At 43.7% G+C, this 14,406-nt stretch overlaps 1 protein-coding gene across 2 annotated transcripts in view; it reads left to right on the top strand.

Moving 5' to 3' along the window:
* The window catches only part of PLCL2 (phospholipase C like 2), a 185,335-nt gene that overhangs the window by 126,799 nt on the left and 44,130 nt on the right, over window positions 1-14,406 (top strand). The window lies entirely within an intron of this gene.

Genomic DNA, 14,406 nt, shown 5'->3' with positions numbered 1-14,406 from the left:
TTCTGTGGGACACACAAAATATATTTTTTGCCAGTCTGATAAAATATAGGTATAATTTTGATTCATTCACATTGGATAGCTATTGTTGTGTTGGTTGCTAATTTTTATTTGGCAGTCTAAGGGAAAATAGGTCGGTGCCCCTGACTAAACAGTCATGTTTTAAGGTATTTTTGTGGCACACCTGTTGAAAATCGCAACCCTGGGCAGTAGCTGAATGGGACCTTTTCAGGGGATGGTTCTAGCGAAGAATATGAACCCTGATGGTGAGACAGTCCCTGCTCCAGTGCTTACTCTGTGACAGTGGGCAAGGCCATTTCTTCCTCTGTAAAGTGAGCATGGTATCGCCTTCTCAGAGGGTATGAGATCACACATAAATAGCAGAAAACATAATAAAGTCTCCATAAATGGTAGTCATGATCATGTTATTATTACTGTTCAAAGGCCAGAAGCATGTAGCCCTTAAAGCTTCCAGACCTTTCTGTGTGTCTATTTCAACATCGCTCCGATCTTCGCAGAGTCACTGTGCTGTAGGAGGGCACGGTCACGCCATCTCAGAAAGGCGGGTTTAAGATTACAGAGTGAAAAGCAGAAGGTGTGGTTTCACTTCACCTCCCTGAACCAGTCGATTCTCTGCCCTGAAAAGGGAGGACAGAGGAACATGCGAGGTATGTGGTCAGCACTAAGAAGAATGCCTGGGTTTCTGAGGTAAATACTGTGGTGGCTGGTCTGTGCATTCTTGTCTTCTAGCTCTGCCGTTCCTGGAATACTGTGGACACTTCATTGTGCTAAAAAGTATTGCTTTTCGCCTGACCTGTGGTGGCGCAGTGGATAAAGTGTCGACCTGGAAATGCTGAGGTTGCCGGTTCGAAACCCTGGGCTTGCCTGGTCAAGGCACATATGGGAGTTGACGCTTCTAGCTCCTCCCCCCCTTCTCTCTCTCTGTCTCTCCTCTCTCTCTCTCCCTCTCCTCTCTAAAAATGAATAAAAATTAAAAAAAAAAAAAGCATCTCTTACCTAAGAGTGTGCCTTAAAAAAAAAAAAAAGTATTGCTTTTTATTACAGAGAAATCTCGAATTGCTTTTCTGTCTTAACTAACATCTCTACTTAGTTATCACAAGCCTGAGAGAAACGGATGGTACCGTACAGTAATGCCGTGATTGAATTACCTTCTGTTAATTAGGAGTTTCTAAATCACCTTGATCCCCTTGGAGAAAAGCCTTGACATAAATACACAGTAATAAAAGTGGTACTATGTTTAATTCAAATTGTATCTTTTGAAATTTAATTAATTTAGTAATAACAGTGTTAAGCGGGCATGTCAGGCCTCTAAATGGTCCTTGGTGACTTGGAAGAGTCATTGTAGCATCCCGAAGTTCCTACTCTACTCTCCGGAAGTAGCTTACTCGCTGAATACAGGGGTGTGACAAGTTCACGTTCCTCTGTCTTTCTGCAGGGATGCTGGTGGTTAGGTTTTAAGTCATTCTCGTCCGTTCTCTGGAGACACCCATCTCCATCCACCATGTAGCCTCAGCACTCACTGTCTTTGAAACTTCCAGACCAGGAAAGCCGCCGTGGTACCCTGGTCCTCCTTCCCTCTTACCAGGCGTTGACTGGAGGCAGAAGTGCGCGGCTGGCTGTAGTCTGCTTCCCCACTGGACGGCGCCTGGCTGTCCAAAGTCCCAGCTGAAAGTTCCTGTCCAAGTGGCTAAGCCCCTCACTCATCCTTTCCTACTCGGAACCACAGAGGATACCTGGGCACAACGTGTCATCTGATTTGGTATGAGGATGTCACGTAAGCACATCATCGTTACAGTTTAGGAAAGCAGAGAGCCTTCTTCAGTGGTAAGAGGCTTACCTGGCCAGAGGCCCCAGAGGGAATGGTTGTGTGTACCTGTCCTTCAGGTAACTGTGGACCACAAGTCATCACGTGCTACGAAGTCGCCTGTTTAGTGTAGGAGAGTTGTGTAAGGCTTCCCACAGTAATTATGTAGAAAATGACATGTAGCATACACCACCTTCTTCTCTAAAGTGAATTCTGATCATAGGAGGTTGATCATAAAGTGGAGAAATAACAGGAATGTTTTAATTAAAGTGCATGCGAACTTCCTGTAGTCATTCTCCCCGGCAGAAAAGCACAGCGCGAGCCATGGCTGCGTGAACTGGTAACAGTTGGTATATGGCTTTTCCGGAGAGTGTTATAACTGCCGTGGAGTTTCTTTTTAGGGTAGTTTGGGTCACAGTTTTGTTTCTCAATTTTCAGTAACTTTTCTTTTCTCTGAATATTGTATTGTGCAGGATCAGAAATAGTATAAGATCAAAACCACAATTCTGTTCCACTTTTTGAAATTCTGTGTACATCGTGAAACTAAACCTATTCAGAGGTTTTAAAACTTGGCCAACAATTTATAGTAGGAAGAACATTTTAAACATGTACATTGACTTCATAACTAATCTTCGGGTTCTAGGAACCCCTGGTTTTTTCAGAGCCCCCTTCTAGTTTCCCCTGGCCGTTTTGCATGATGGCACGTCTCAGCCCCTGGTCTATTTAAATACATTTGGGAACGTATGGAGACCTTCTAGTAATGCTAAATCCTGATTACCTTCCAAACGTGAGGGAATGAGGGCTTGGTCATGGCTTTCTAGTTTATTCAGTTACCTGCATAAAATAAACATGTTTTACCCCCATTCAAAATTTCTTATCTGATTTAAAATTTTATCTTTGGATAAGATAAATTGCCAGGGTGCATTCACCGTCTTAATGCCTCTTCGTTCTGCCTGTGTGATTTCATCTTTCCTTTCTTCTTTTATTCCTGCCCAAGGGGTTCTCCTCTGACCCCCAACTTCCTCTTCGTGGTGTTTTGTCCCATCTCTGCTCCGTTCTCCTCTCCTCCAGCCTCACCAGTGTGTATTACTAAGGACTTCTAGTGGCTAGCACTGGAAGTGCCTCTCAGAAACACCGGCAAGTGTAAGCTTCCTGTCCACCCATCGTGACCTGGGTGCAGCTGATAGAGGGCACGGACCTAGGGCAGGCTGGGGGTTTTGACCACGTGATACTATTTTTGTGACTTTCATACTGAATTTAAATGGTTATTTCAGTGAGAACAGGAGAAAGCTGTATTACTCTGTATAATTAGCATAATAGCTTTATCTCTTCACAGTGATTCGCCTCAGAAATTGTAGTTTAATTAAACTTAAAGTTTAACCTGTGAGATGCAGCCCTTTCCAAGTGTGCAAATATGGTGATATATTCATTTAGAGTGAGAAATTATAGCTGGAGACATTAATTGTAGGGGAGGCTTTTTATCATGTGAAAATTCAACTAGACACCCATAGATGAGATGGGATGTCACTCAACAGGATTTTATCTGAAACTTATTGCCTAAGGGATTCAGATTGCACCCGTGTTTAGGTCCAAGTTATGGAAGAGAGCCACATTCATCCCATAGGTACGTACCCCCCTAGCCCTGAAGTGATCTTCATGAGAAGTTAGAACATACTGAAAAGCTAGAGAATTCTTGGCTTTCTGAATGTGGACCTTGGGTCACTCATAATTCACTCCAGATTTATATAGCACTTGGCATCTCTTCTTTGGCAAGAAATGATTGTTAAAATAGTTGAGTGCAGTGTTGAGGCAGGCGCAGATCATGCCAAAACCACACTTAGGTTGAACATGATAGAAACTGAGAGTTTATACTTCACGATATAATTGCATAGGAGACTTTGAAAAAAAAAATTCAGAAAGATTTAGAAATACCTTCCCTTGTATAGTCAGTTCTGCTACAACACTTGTTTTGAAAATGCGGATTTATTTGAATGATTGACATGTTCGTGAACCATTTTAGCCGAAGGCACATTGTGTGTTGGCTCGTGCACAGTTTTGACCACAAGAAACACTAGGGAACGCAGAAAACTGCACCTTGGCGAACTGACTGCCCACATTCACACCTGCGACACCTCCCGCTGCTTCAGGTCCCCAGCAGTGTCAGGAGCTGCGCCCGTCCACATCTTGTTACAGCTCTTCATCTGGTCTCAGATCACCCTTGTCTCCCACTTCACAGTACTTCACACGCTGCAACACCTCCCACAACTCATTTCCACAAGCAAATTTCGGGTCTTTTTCAAGGTCCAGTGCTCCATTCATTGTAGCTATTTGCATTCCTTAACTATTTAACATATGCGGGACTGCGTACTGTCACTTTTAGGCAGTTCCTGTCTTTGTAATGTGTCAGTGCAAAACTTTTAAATGTTGGGTCCCTAACCCTGTTTTTCCACCAGCCCTCTGGATTTTCCTGTTCTCTTCAGCGCCCTGATCTTTAGGAACACGTGCCGTCACATTATAGCAGAACTGTTGGGACTGCAATTACATTCTCCGCAATTATCAAAACGGCCAAATGCAGAGCTCCTAATACTGTAGACCTACCCCCCTTGCAGACACTAGCTCTCACATCTGTAAATGTTTAACATCCTTGTTCCCTTCCTTCCCCCTCACACCACTTCTGTCTCTTACACTGGTTTTCTCCACCTATTCATTGGACTGATTCTGGGCCGCCGCTGTGATGTTTTAATCTGTTATCTTTAAAGTTCCTCCCTCGGAGATGGAGACCTTGTTTCATCTCAGCTGCAACCTCCGTGCAGAAAATTCCCCCTTTTCCACTGCTGGAGCCATGCGTTTACACAGCTTCTGGTCGCTTACGGTTTTTCTCCAAGCTGCCAGTTGGAACCACCAGGTCAGCTCATCTAAGGTGGAACTGCACACCCTGAAGTGGTTACCATACTAAAAGGCTCTTTGTAAATGGTGAGATGCTTTCCAGCTGCTGGGTGGCTTATGGTTTTTCTTATCTGTCAGTGTGCCCTCTACGTCTCTGGCTCTTCAGGCGGTGCCCACGGCCCGTCAGTCACCCAGGCCTGTTCCGTCTGCCCGGTTCTCCCTGCACAGCTTCTCACTGGCCCCCTTTTTCACCCCTCTTCGGACCCCCCGTGTCTCTCATGTAGCAGCCCTCCCCCTTCTAGGCCTCCACCTTTATTGTACTTCTTCCCTCACCCTTTGTTCATACTTTGATCACCAAGCATTTCTGCTAAAAATTGTACCTCCCGTATCCCATTAAAATTGGACGTGTTTCGCTGCTTTCCTCCAACGGGAAGGGAAATGCCTCGACAGCTTAAGGGTATTTTCAGATTGGTGTTGTGCCCCCGCCCTCGTGCCCGCAGTGGGGTGCCGTGTGGGGTGGCACCCAAATCACATGTGCTCCTCTCTACGCCTGTGAACACCTGGCTTTTTAATCTGGCTGAGCTTTAGGTTCTTTCTAGAATTTTGCTACTGTGTAGGTTTTTTTCTAGAACTTTTTATAATTTGCATAGTGGAAAATGTGGAAGCGAAAGAGAGATTTCGTGAGGAAGCTAAGACAGGTTACTCGGGAAACGGTTTGTTATTTAGAAAGTGTCTTCATAGTGGCCTCACTGGAAGGGATGATGACCACAGCTATTAATGACACGGCATACCTCCGCCCCTGCATGGTAACTAGCTCCCTGCCCTCCCCCACACACAGAATGTGGCCGAAATCCTCCATCTGCCTGAGCTGGGGGCGGGGCAGGGCGGGGGGGGGGGGGAGGGGGGACGGACTGGGCTTAGTTATAGCATGCAGCTGAGCTGAGTCCCCCCCACAGCAGTATAACTGTCATATTCCAGTCCAAGTGTGTGATTTTTTATTATTTTCAAGAATTAAAAGCTATGTTATATTTTCCAACAATAGCTTTATAAATGGTTTCTCTTCCATTAGTTCAACTTTGAGATATTTGCTGTACTTGGAAGGTTTAGTGAAAGAAAATGTTTCCTCTGAATGTCAGTGTTCCTGCATTTGATTCTTAAGTTCTGTACCCATATATTAATAATTATGCAGTATTTAAAAAAGAAGTGCTGTTGTTAACTCAGAGAGATACTTTCAAGAGCACAGAAAAAAGCACCACAGCTTACAGATTCCTGAGGGAATTTTCCTCTTATTTTCTGTCACATTCTCAGCATTAGTGAACCAGTTCACTTTGTAAGGCTGTGTGTTACAGGGCTGGGTAACGATCCTCCAGTTAATTGAGCCTTAGAGACTGCCACAAAGATCATTCTCATTAGCAGTAGAATAGAATACTTCTTTGGATTGAATTAGTTCATCTTCCAAAGACTGCAATCCTTGATTCACATTTGCTGTTTTGTTGTTCACCCCTGGAGTCCTGAGAGGCAAGTCCGGCTGGTCCTCCCAGGGTCTTTCCTGAGCTCGGTGGTTCCTGAAGCCGTTCCCGCCAGCTGGCCATTCAGTCAACCAAGGCCTACCACAGACCTCCAAGACAGACCTAGCACTCTGGGGGTGTTCAGTGAGGACTAGGTATACCGTTTCTATAAATCCATTGGAAAGTTTGAGAAGGGTGCTCAATTATTTGAGTGAGGAATTTTTTATGTGTGCCCCAGTCACAGAATCTGTGCAAAAGAACAAACCTTTTTTGCCATCTAACTGTTCCCTTTTCTAACAACTTCAGTATGTCTCAGACTCTGTAAGTTCACTAGAAACAGCTACAACCGAAGGAGCACAGCGTCCATGTGTTAAGATAGGGATAGGCAAAGGAAGATCTTAAGAAAAGGGCATCTTGGCCTGACCTGTGGTGGCGCAGTGGATAAAGTGTCGACCTGGAAATGCTGAGGTTGCCGGTTTGAAACCCTGGGCTTGCCTGGTCAAGGCACATATGGGAGTTGATGCTTCCAGCTCCTCCCCCCCTTCTCTCTCTCTCTCTCTCCTCTCTCTCTCTCTGTCTCTCCCTCTCCTCTCTAAAATGAATAAATAAAAATTTTTTTAAAAAAATTAAAAAAAAAAAGAAAAGGGCATCTTTTATCTGAAACTGAGGGTCAAAGGGAAAAATATATAGAATTTAGAAGATGTTATTACTGATATTATTAATTTTTTTTACCAAAGGACTTAAATTATTGACAAATTACTTTTATAGTTATCAAAATCTATATTCTTAGAATGAAAGGAGACTTGGTGTTTTGTCCAAAATCAAACCTAACATTCTTACATAAAACCTTAGACTTGCTTATTCTGAAAACAGAATTTTCCAAATTGATAGGCAGATTTCAAAAGAGAAAATAAAGAAGCAGTCAATAGAAATCCAATAATGTGAAATATATTGATATAGGAATTGTCCTTCTTGTAACACCTATAAACAGAAAAGTTTGCCTTACACTAACTTTGGGAGTTATTTTCAAAACAGAGTATTCTCATAAAAGGCATTTCTGGTTTCTTTTCAGCTTAATAAAATATAAATTTGAGTTTTTACTTTGCCTTTACTTCCTGAAATTTAGGATGTACTGGTAACTAGGCAATAATATAAACTCCATCAGTGACAGCTATGTAACAGCATCTCGAACTTAATAAGCAGTGTCCAGCCCTGGCCAGTTAGCTCAGTGGCAGAGCATCGGCCTGGCATGCGGGAGTCCTGGGTTCGATTCCCGGCCAGGGCACACAGGAGAAGCGCCCATCTGCTTCTCCACCCCTCCCCCTCTCCTTCCTCTCTGTCTCTCTCTTCCCCTCCTGCAGCCAAGGCTCCATTGGAGCAAAGTTGGCCCGGGCGCTGAGGATGGCTCTGTGGCCTCCGCCTCAGGCACTAGAGTGGCTCTGATTGCAGCAGAGCGACGCCCCAGTTGGGCAGAGCATCGCCCCCTGGTGGGCGTGCCGGGTGGATCCGGTCGAGCGCATGCGGGAGTCTGTCTGACTGCCTCCCCGTTTCCAACTTCAGAAAAATTTTAAAAAAAAAGCAGTGTCCATGTGCTGAGTGACGGGCTAGCAGCAGTGTGTCTGAAGGCAGTGCCGAGGCTCCTACCTAATCATCTGAAGGAGAGTGCTGAAATTAAGCTATTTGCATTAATGCAAATCCTGCTTATAAAACCAACCACACTAATGAGCCTTGCATTGTATTGACATCTTAATGTAAAATATGCAAAGAAGTAAGATAACTTAAAAGTTTTCCCTTTGACTCATCCCTTGATGTTCCTCTTCACATGTCTGCTTTTTTCTAGTGTGAGGTGCTTTTTCTTGTAGTTTGACATTAAATATAAATTATTTCTCTGCTATAATAATGAATTGTTAAGTGGAGCCAAATACATTCTTTATTGTCATTTTTTAAAAAATGTTTTCCCAAAGTGCTTCATAGGAATAGTAGTAAAAAAAACAGTTCTGGGTCAATATCAGTAGTTGAGAAGATCCTACCATACCGTGAAGCTGTCAACCCGTGGTCACTGGTGCCAAATTCAGTGCTAATAGGAATCCCCAATTTGGGGATGTGATGAAGAAGGCAACTTTATTTGTTGCAACAGCTCAATTGTGCTCAATCACAGCATGCGGGCTGTGGGAATAGCACGGCTGTTGGGAAGCCCTGGAGCCAGGCCCCTCTCTGGCTAGACAGCTCTGCTCCACTCTGCTCTGGTGAGACATCTTCAGTGTTTCAGCTCCAGCAGAGGAAATGCAGTCTTTAATCTTTGATGGAAAGGGAAATTGAGCTCCACATTCCATTTATAACTGACTTATAAAGTCAGAAGTCCCCATCCCTGGACCTTCATGCAAATGAGGACTCCAAATTCTTGCAGTGTGTATGGTCCAAAAGGCACTCTTCTGATTGGTCAGAATGAAGGTGCTCTGATTGGTCAGTGAAGATGTTGATGGGGGATCTAACTACACAGCTCCAATACGCTAGGGAAAGCCTCACTCCTATTGGTTGAAATAAGATTCCAGGAACTCCTTTAAGGGCTGGCTCAGATGGCAGAAGTGTAGTGCAAGCAGGCAGTTCAGTGCAGGAGGCAGGCAGCTGAGTGCAGGCTCTTCCCTTCCCTGAAGTGCAGTTTGTGTGAGAGGCACCTGTGTAGAAATGGCTGCTAGGCTATTTTTAAAATTTGATTCCAGTTCGTTACCAGGAACCCTTCTATCTCAGGGTCCACAGTACCTATCAGAATTTAACTAAATTTCCTTTTGCACATCTTTCTGGTTGGAGTGCCTTTCCTCTTCTGGTGCAGTCGCCACTCATGTGTCAAGATCTATCTCGGTGCTCTGGAAGAGCAGGGGCTTTGAGGTCAAACGGAATACCAGTTCCATTGCTTATTCGTTCTGGTCCCTTTGTCCATAATAACAAATGACCTTGGGAAAGTTACTTAATTCCCAGGTCTTCAATGTTCACACCTGTAAAACTAACACCCTAAATACCCACTTCACGTGGATTTTGTGAGCATTAAATGAAATAGAATGCAGCAAGTATGTTCCTGATGCAGAGGAGGCATTGAATTACTTTCGTTTTGATTCATTCAACCAACACTTGTACTATTTATAACCACAACTTGTTATAAAGTAGCAGACCCAGACAGAGGTTGGTCCCAACTAGATCTAATGGCACCCCCATCATGTCCCTGCTGTGTCCTCAGCGCCATGTGCTGCTCCACATTGTCATGGTTGTCAGCTGAATGAAACAAGACATGAGCCAGCTGGCAGGCAGGAAAGCCACTGGCTGGCCCTGTCTCTCAGCCTGCTGGGCCCTCAACCCAGTGCTTGTATAGGAGGGGGCTCCCAATCCAGAGAGCTTCCTTAGGAATACCTGGAGGGGCTCTTTCACTCGAGAAGAACTTAGGCAAATACAGCAAGAGTTGAGAATTACTGAACTCATGCTATGGACAGGAACTACAAACTGCCATATGTTAATTTAATTATAAGTGTGCACCCTAACTGTAAATATATACCCTAAAACTATAAAAAGATATAAATTGGCAATTCCTCCTCCCAGAGGAAGTGGTGAAAGCATTTAATAAGTGGTGTGGCAAAGTGATTCATCTCTGCTGAGGTCTGGATGGGTTTTCTTCCTGCCTTGTCGGCGCTCTGCTAGCCGTGTGTGCCTGCTTTCTGGTGAGCTGGCTCCTTCTGGCATTCCCGTCCAACACAGTCGGCAAATACCGGCTGCTGTTTACTTACAGACCAGAGAGGACTGGCCTTTCTCTGTGTTTGCATTCTTCTCCCTGATGTATTAGCCACCTTCATATTTTATATACTGCTCTAAGTAAGGGCGGAGGGGGGCACATTTTTCACCCCCATTATTGGGAGAAGGACTTTTGTATTGAAGTCTAAGCCACAAAAGGAACATCACCATGGACACCAGGACACTGCCATTAAAGATCCCACCAAACTGCAATGGCTGTCACACTCAATAGCACGTGGGCTACAATGACAATGCCACATGTTATCGTGATTGTTGTCTGCTCAGAGTCTTGGGTCAGCAACTCTTCTTTATTTATTCTTGGCACTTAGCTCAGGGTCCCACTTAGAGAGCCTCAGAAAATGATTGTCCCAAGAGCAAAGGACTGATCTCCAAGTATTAGAGAACACAGGAGGCCTGTGAACTTCTCTCTCCAGCCCCTTGAGATAGATGTGCATTTCTTTTTTTTCCAAAGTGAGAAACTGGGGGGGTGGGTGCAGACAGACTCCCACATGCACCCGACCAGGATCCATCTGGAATGCCCACCAGGGGGCAATGCTTGGCCCCTCTGGGGCATTGCTCCGCTGCAACCAGGGCCATTTACACCTGAGGTGGAGGCCGTGGAGCCATCCTCAGTGCCCGGGCCAACTTTGCTCCAATGGAGCCTTGGCTGCAGGACGGAAAGAGAGAGATAGAGAGGGGGAAGGGTGGAAAAGCAGATGGGTGCTTCTCTTGTATGCCCTGACTGAGAATAGAACCCGGGACTTCCACATGCCTAGCCAATGCTCTAGAGCAGTGATTTTCAACCTTTTTTGAGCCGCGGCACATTTTTTATATTTACAAAATCCTGGGTACGCCACCTACCAAAATGACACAAAATGACACAGTACATATTATACATATAGTTAATAATATAGTTTCTAAATGTATTTATACTCACTTATTGTGAAACCTGGGCCTGTTTCAATGAACACAAAAGGGATATCCTGGCAGGAATGGTAGAAAGACACACATGAAGCTCTTCCTCAACAGTTCTCAGTCTCTCTCTGTTTTGAGTTTTTATCACAGTCAAGCTTGAGAAGCTCAGCTCACATAGATATGTGGTTGAAAACGGGAGCAATGTCAAAATAGCTTTGTTGGCCAGAATGGGGAACTCCTTGGCAACAGATAACCAAAAACTGCCCAAAGGAAGATCAGCAAACTTTAGCTTTAAAGTTAGAGATAACATTGTGATGCATTGTATATCACCCTCTGCGGGGAGCCTCTTTTAAAAAGAAAAAGGTCAAATATCTATGTACACCATCAGGATAGACATAACCAGCTGAGGCTGAGGCTTCATCTAGTGGTGGCAACACTTACCTCCAGTCCTGACCAGGATTAGAAATCGGGACCATGGGGAGGAGTAGCAGCTTCAACTACTCGCTGCGGCCACACAATGACAAGTGCGTGGCAGCCCGAGCGGGGGCCTTCCTGGGTGTGGATGAGAGGCGGCCTACTATTGGTTCATCGCTAGTGGTCGGGATGAATCCTAGAAGGTGATTGGTCAGTGAGCGTTCCCTGTGCCTCACTCTTCCTGATAGCTGGAGGGATTGTGAGGGGAATGTTTATGTTCGGATGCTGGCGGCTGGCCAGAAAAATAGCCTCCGTGGGCCGTATCCTGCACACGGGCCGTAGTTTGGGGACCCATGTTTAATTTCCCCACGGCACACCTGACCATGTCTCACGGCTCACTAGTGTGCCGCGACACACTGGTTGAAAAACACTACTCTAGAGATATAATAGATGTGCATTTCTTAAGCCTTGTATGTATTTTACAGCTAAAAGGTGCATAACTATGTAACCTTTGTGACAGTTTGAACTGGAAGAGCCTTTCAAGAATAATAATGCAGTTTATTGTTTCTCTGACCTTCATCACACCAGGCTTTTCAAATAAAACTGAAATTAGTGATGGTTGCTCGAAACATGGCCAGGGATCATAGGAAAGGAAGTCATACTGGTGCAGCTAATTTGGGGCTACCAGAAAATGCTCTCTCAGGCTCCTGGATGAATGAGGAGTCCATTGTGGCATCAGCTAATCACAGTTGTGTCCATTGTGACAGGTCCATGCATCCTTTCATTTAATCTTCACAACAGTATGACGGTCATGTCTCTTATCACACTCATTTCACACATAGAAATTATGGCTCCATGATATATTAAATCTTGTCCTAGATAACAAAGCTAATGAATAGCAGAACCAGGATTTGAACTTGTAAAAATCTGTGCTCTTCCTGCCCCTGCATGGCGCCCAGTGTGAATCTGTGTTGCAGCGACACTGAACTATTGGAGACCAAATGAAATGCTCCAAGGGGCCGAGGGGAGGCAACAGTCCCGGTCCGCAGACCAAAGGACTGGAGCGTCTTACTCACATGTTTGTTAGCCAGTACAAATAACTTAAGGAAACAGAAAGAAGTTTTCAGAGGGTGAAGTAAAGTGCAAAGAACATGCTGACTTCTCATCTCTGTTCTGAGAGCCTAAAGGGTTCTTGTTGCTGAATCTTATCCTGCTGCTTTGCTGTTTCCAGCACACACTGTCTCCAGTATGGGTCAGAGAGGCCCTGGGCTCTAGTCTGCTCAGGGCTCTCACCCTAGGGCACCTCACTGTCTCTTAATTATTATTCTAACTGCTTATTTTCATAGCATATTCCTACAAATCTGTTTTGAACACCTTTCCCTCACACAGTTGTCCATATATATGAGCCTGTGCTTAATGCTGCTGTTTGGTTTTCGTCCACTCCTTCCGTTACTGCTCCTGTCCTGCCCATTGTCTCATGACCGGGTTGATTTTGTCACTTGTATTCCCCCCTCTTTGTTTCTGCTTGCATGAGGGGGACACCGTTGGCCAGTTCTTTGATCCTGAGCTGTGACAGCCACCATCCTTACTTGAAGACGTCTTTGCTTCTTCATGGCTCTCATCTGGCTTGACATCAAAGCTAAAAAAGGTTACCGATGACGAGATGAACCTTTTTAGTGTGTGAATTATGTAATAGTACAAACGACTATATCAGTATAATTGAGTTCTTATCTATTCATTTTTATCACTGCCTATTCAATATGTCAAGCTGTAAGCTAGAATATTTTAATTTACAGGAATGATTCAGATCTTGAAGAATGAATGTAAAAACACTGAATTCCAAAGTATAAGCGCCACCACTAAGCTATGAACTTGAAGATGGGCTACACCCTGTACACTACTGTGTCCCCAGCTCCTACTCAAGGGCTGCCTATAGCAGATATCCCATGAAAAATGAGCAAAGACTTAAATGAACTCCTGCTTTGGCCTTCAAACCTTTGGGTATTTACTATAATTTTCCCAGAACAATAGAAGTTGATAAATGCTGTGTGACTCAATAAGAACATGGTGTACTTCTTAAGAGGCATGTTGATTATACTTTAGTTTAAATGAATGTAGCTAATCAAAATATGGTGTTGAGTTATACAAATAACCCCACCTATGTATATTTAGTTTCTATAAAATAATTACTGTGACAGCCAGGGATAAATACTATAAAGAAAAGCAAGGCAGAATTTAAAGATTTGAAGAATTGTTGGATTGGTGTTTGTTATTTAGAATGGTCACATAAAATAGATAAGTAATATTATAATGTAAAATATTTGGACGTTAAAATACAAAAAGTTAGAAGCTACACTTAAGGAACCCTCAATAATTGGACCCATTTGAACCAGCAAAGCTGAATTTGGCTGTCTCATTTTCATGGTAAGTTTAGAGTCAGAACAATTACTTCACACAGATCTTTCCCCAACATTTTGGTAATTAAAATAATTGATCGTCTGTGCTCTTATACTTGTCCTTATTCAAGCTTGGTTCTTAAAACAAGCACATGAAATTTGGAACAAGAATTCAACATTGAATATTTTTAAATCATTGATAGGAACATTAAAAATATCTTACCATTCATGAATGCATCAAATAAAAGCTGCTCATTGATCCTCATAAGTTTTAAACTAGTCTTCAGAAAAGGAAGCAGTTTGGCTGAAATGGCTACGGTGTGTAGGTATTGAAGCTGTCTGTAAAATGAAGTTGACGATTTTGTTCAAATGAATGATTGGAAATATGATTTAAAACATTGTGTACATATTTGTTTGTACACTGAAATGAACTCAGTTCAGTACTGGCTCATGGTTCAAATTCAGTGTTGTTCAAACCTAATTGTACCTGAAACTTGACACTCAGTGTTGTTTAAAGCATTTTGTAGTGATGCATGATTTTATCATTTTTCATAGACACTTTTGAACGTGAGTAGTAGGAAGTCAGATAAAAGAGCCTCAGCCTGGTTTCAGGGGAAGAACCTCGTGCACGTGTGCAGCCTGGTGTGTCCCTGTCGCTGTAACCTCGTGTCTGGATGTTTCCCTCTGC

Source organism: Saccopteryx leptura, chromosome 10, assembly GCF_036850995.1.
Source record: "Saccopteryx leptura isolate mSacLep1 chromosome 10, mSacLep1_pri_phased_curated, whole genome shotgun sequence".
In the NCBI taxonomy this organism is placed as follows: Eukaryota; Metazoa; Chordata; class Mammalia; order Chiroptera; family Emballonuridae; genus Saccopteryx; species Saccopteryx leptura.
The sequence above is the reverse complement of the archived record's forward strand: the minus strand, read 5'-3'. Positions and strand labels throughout refer to the sequence as shown.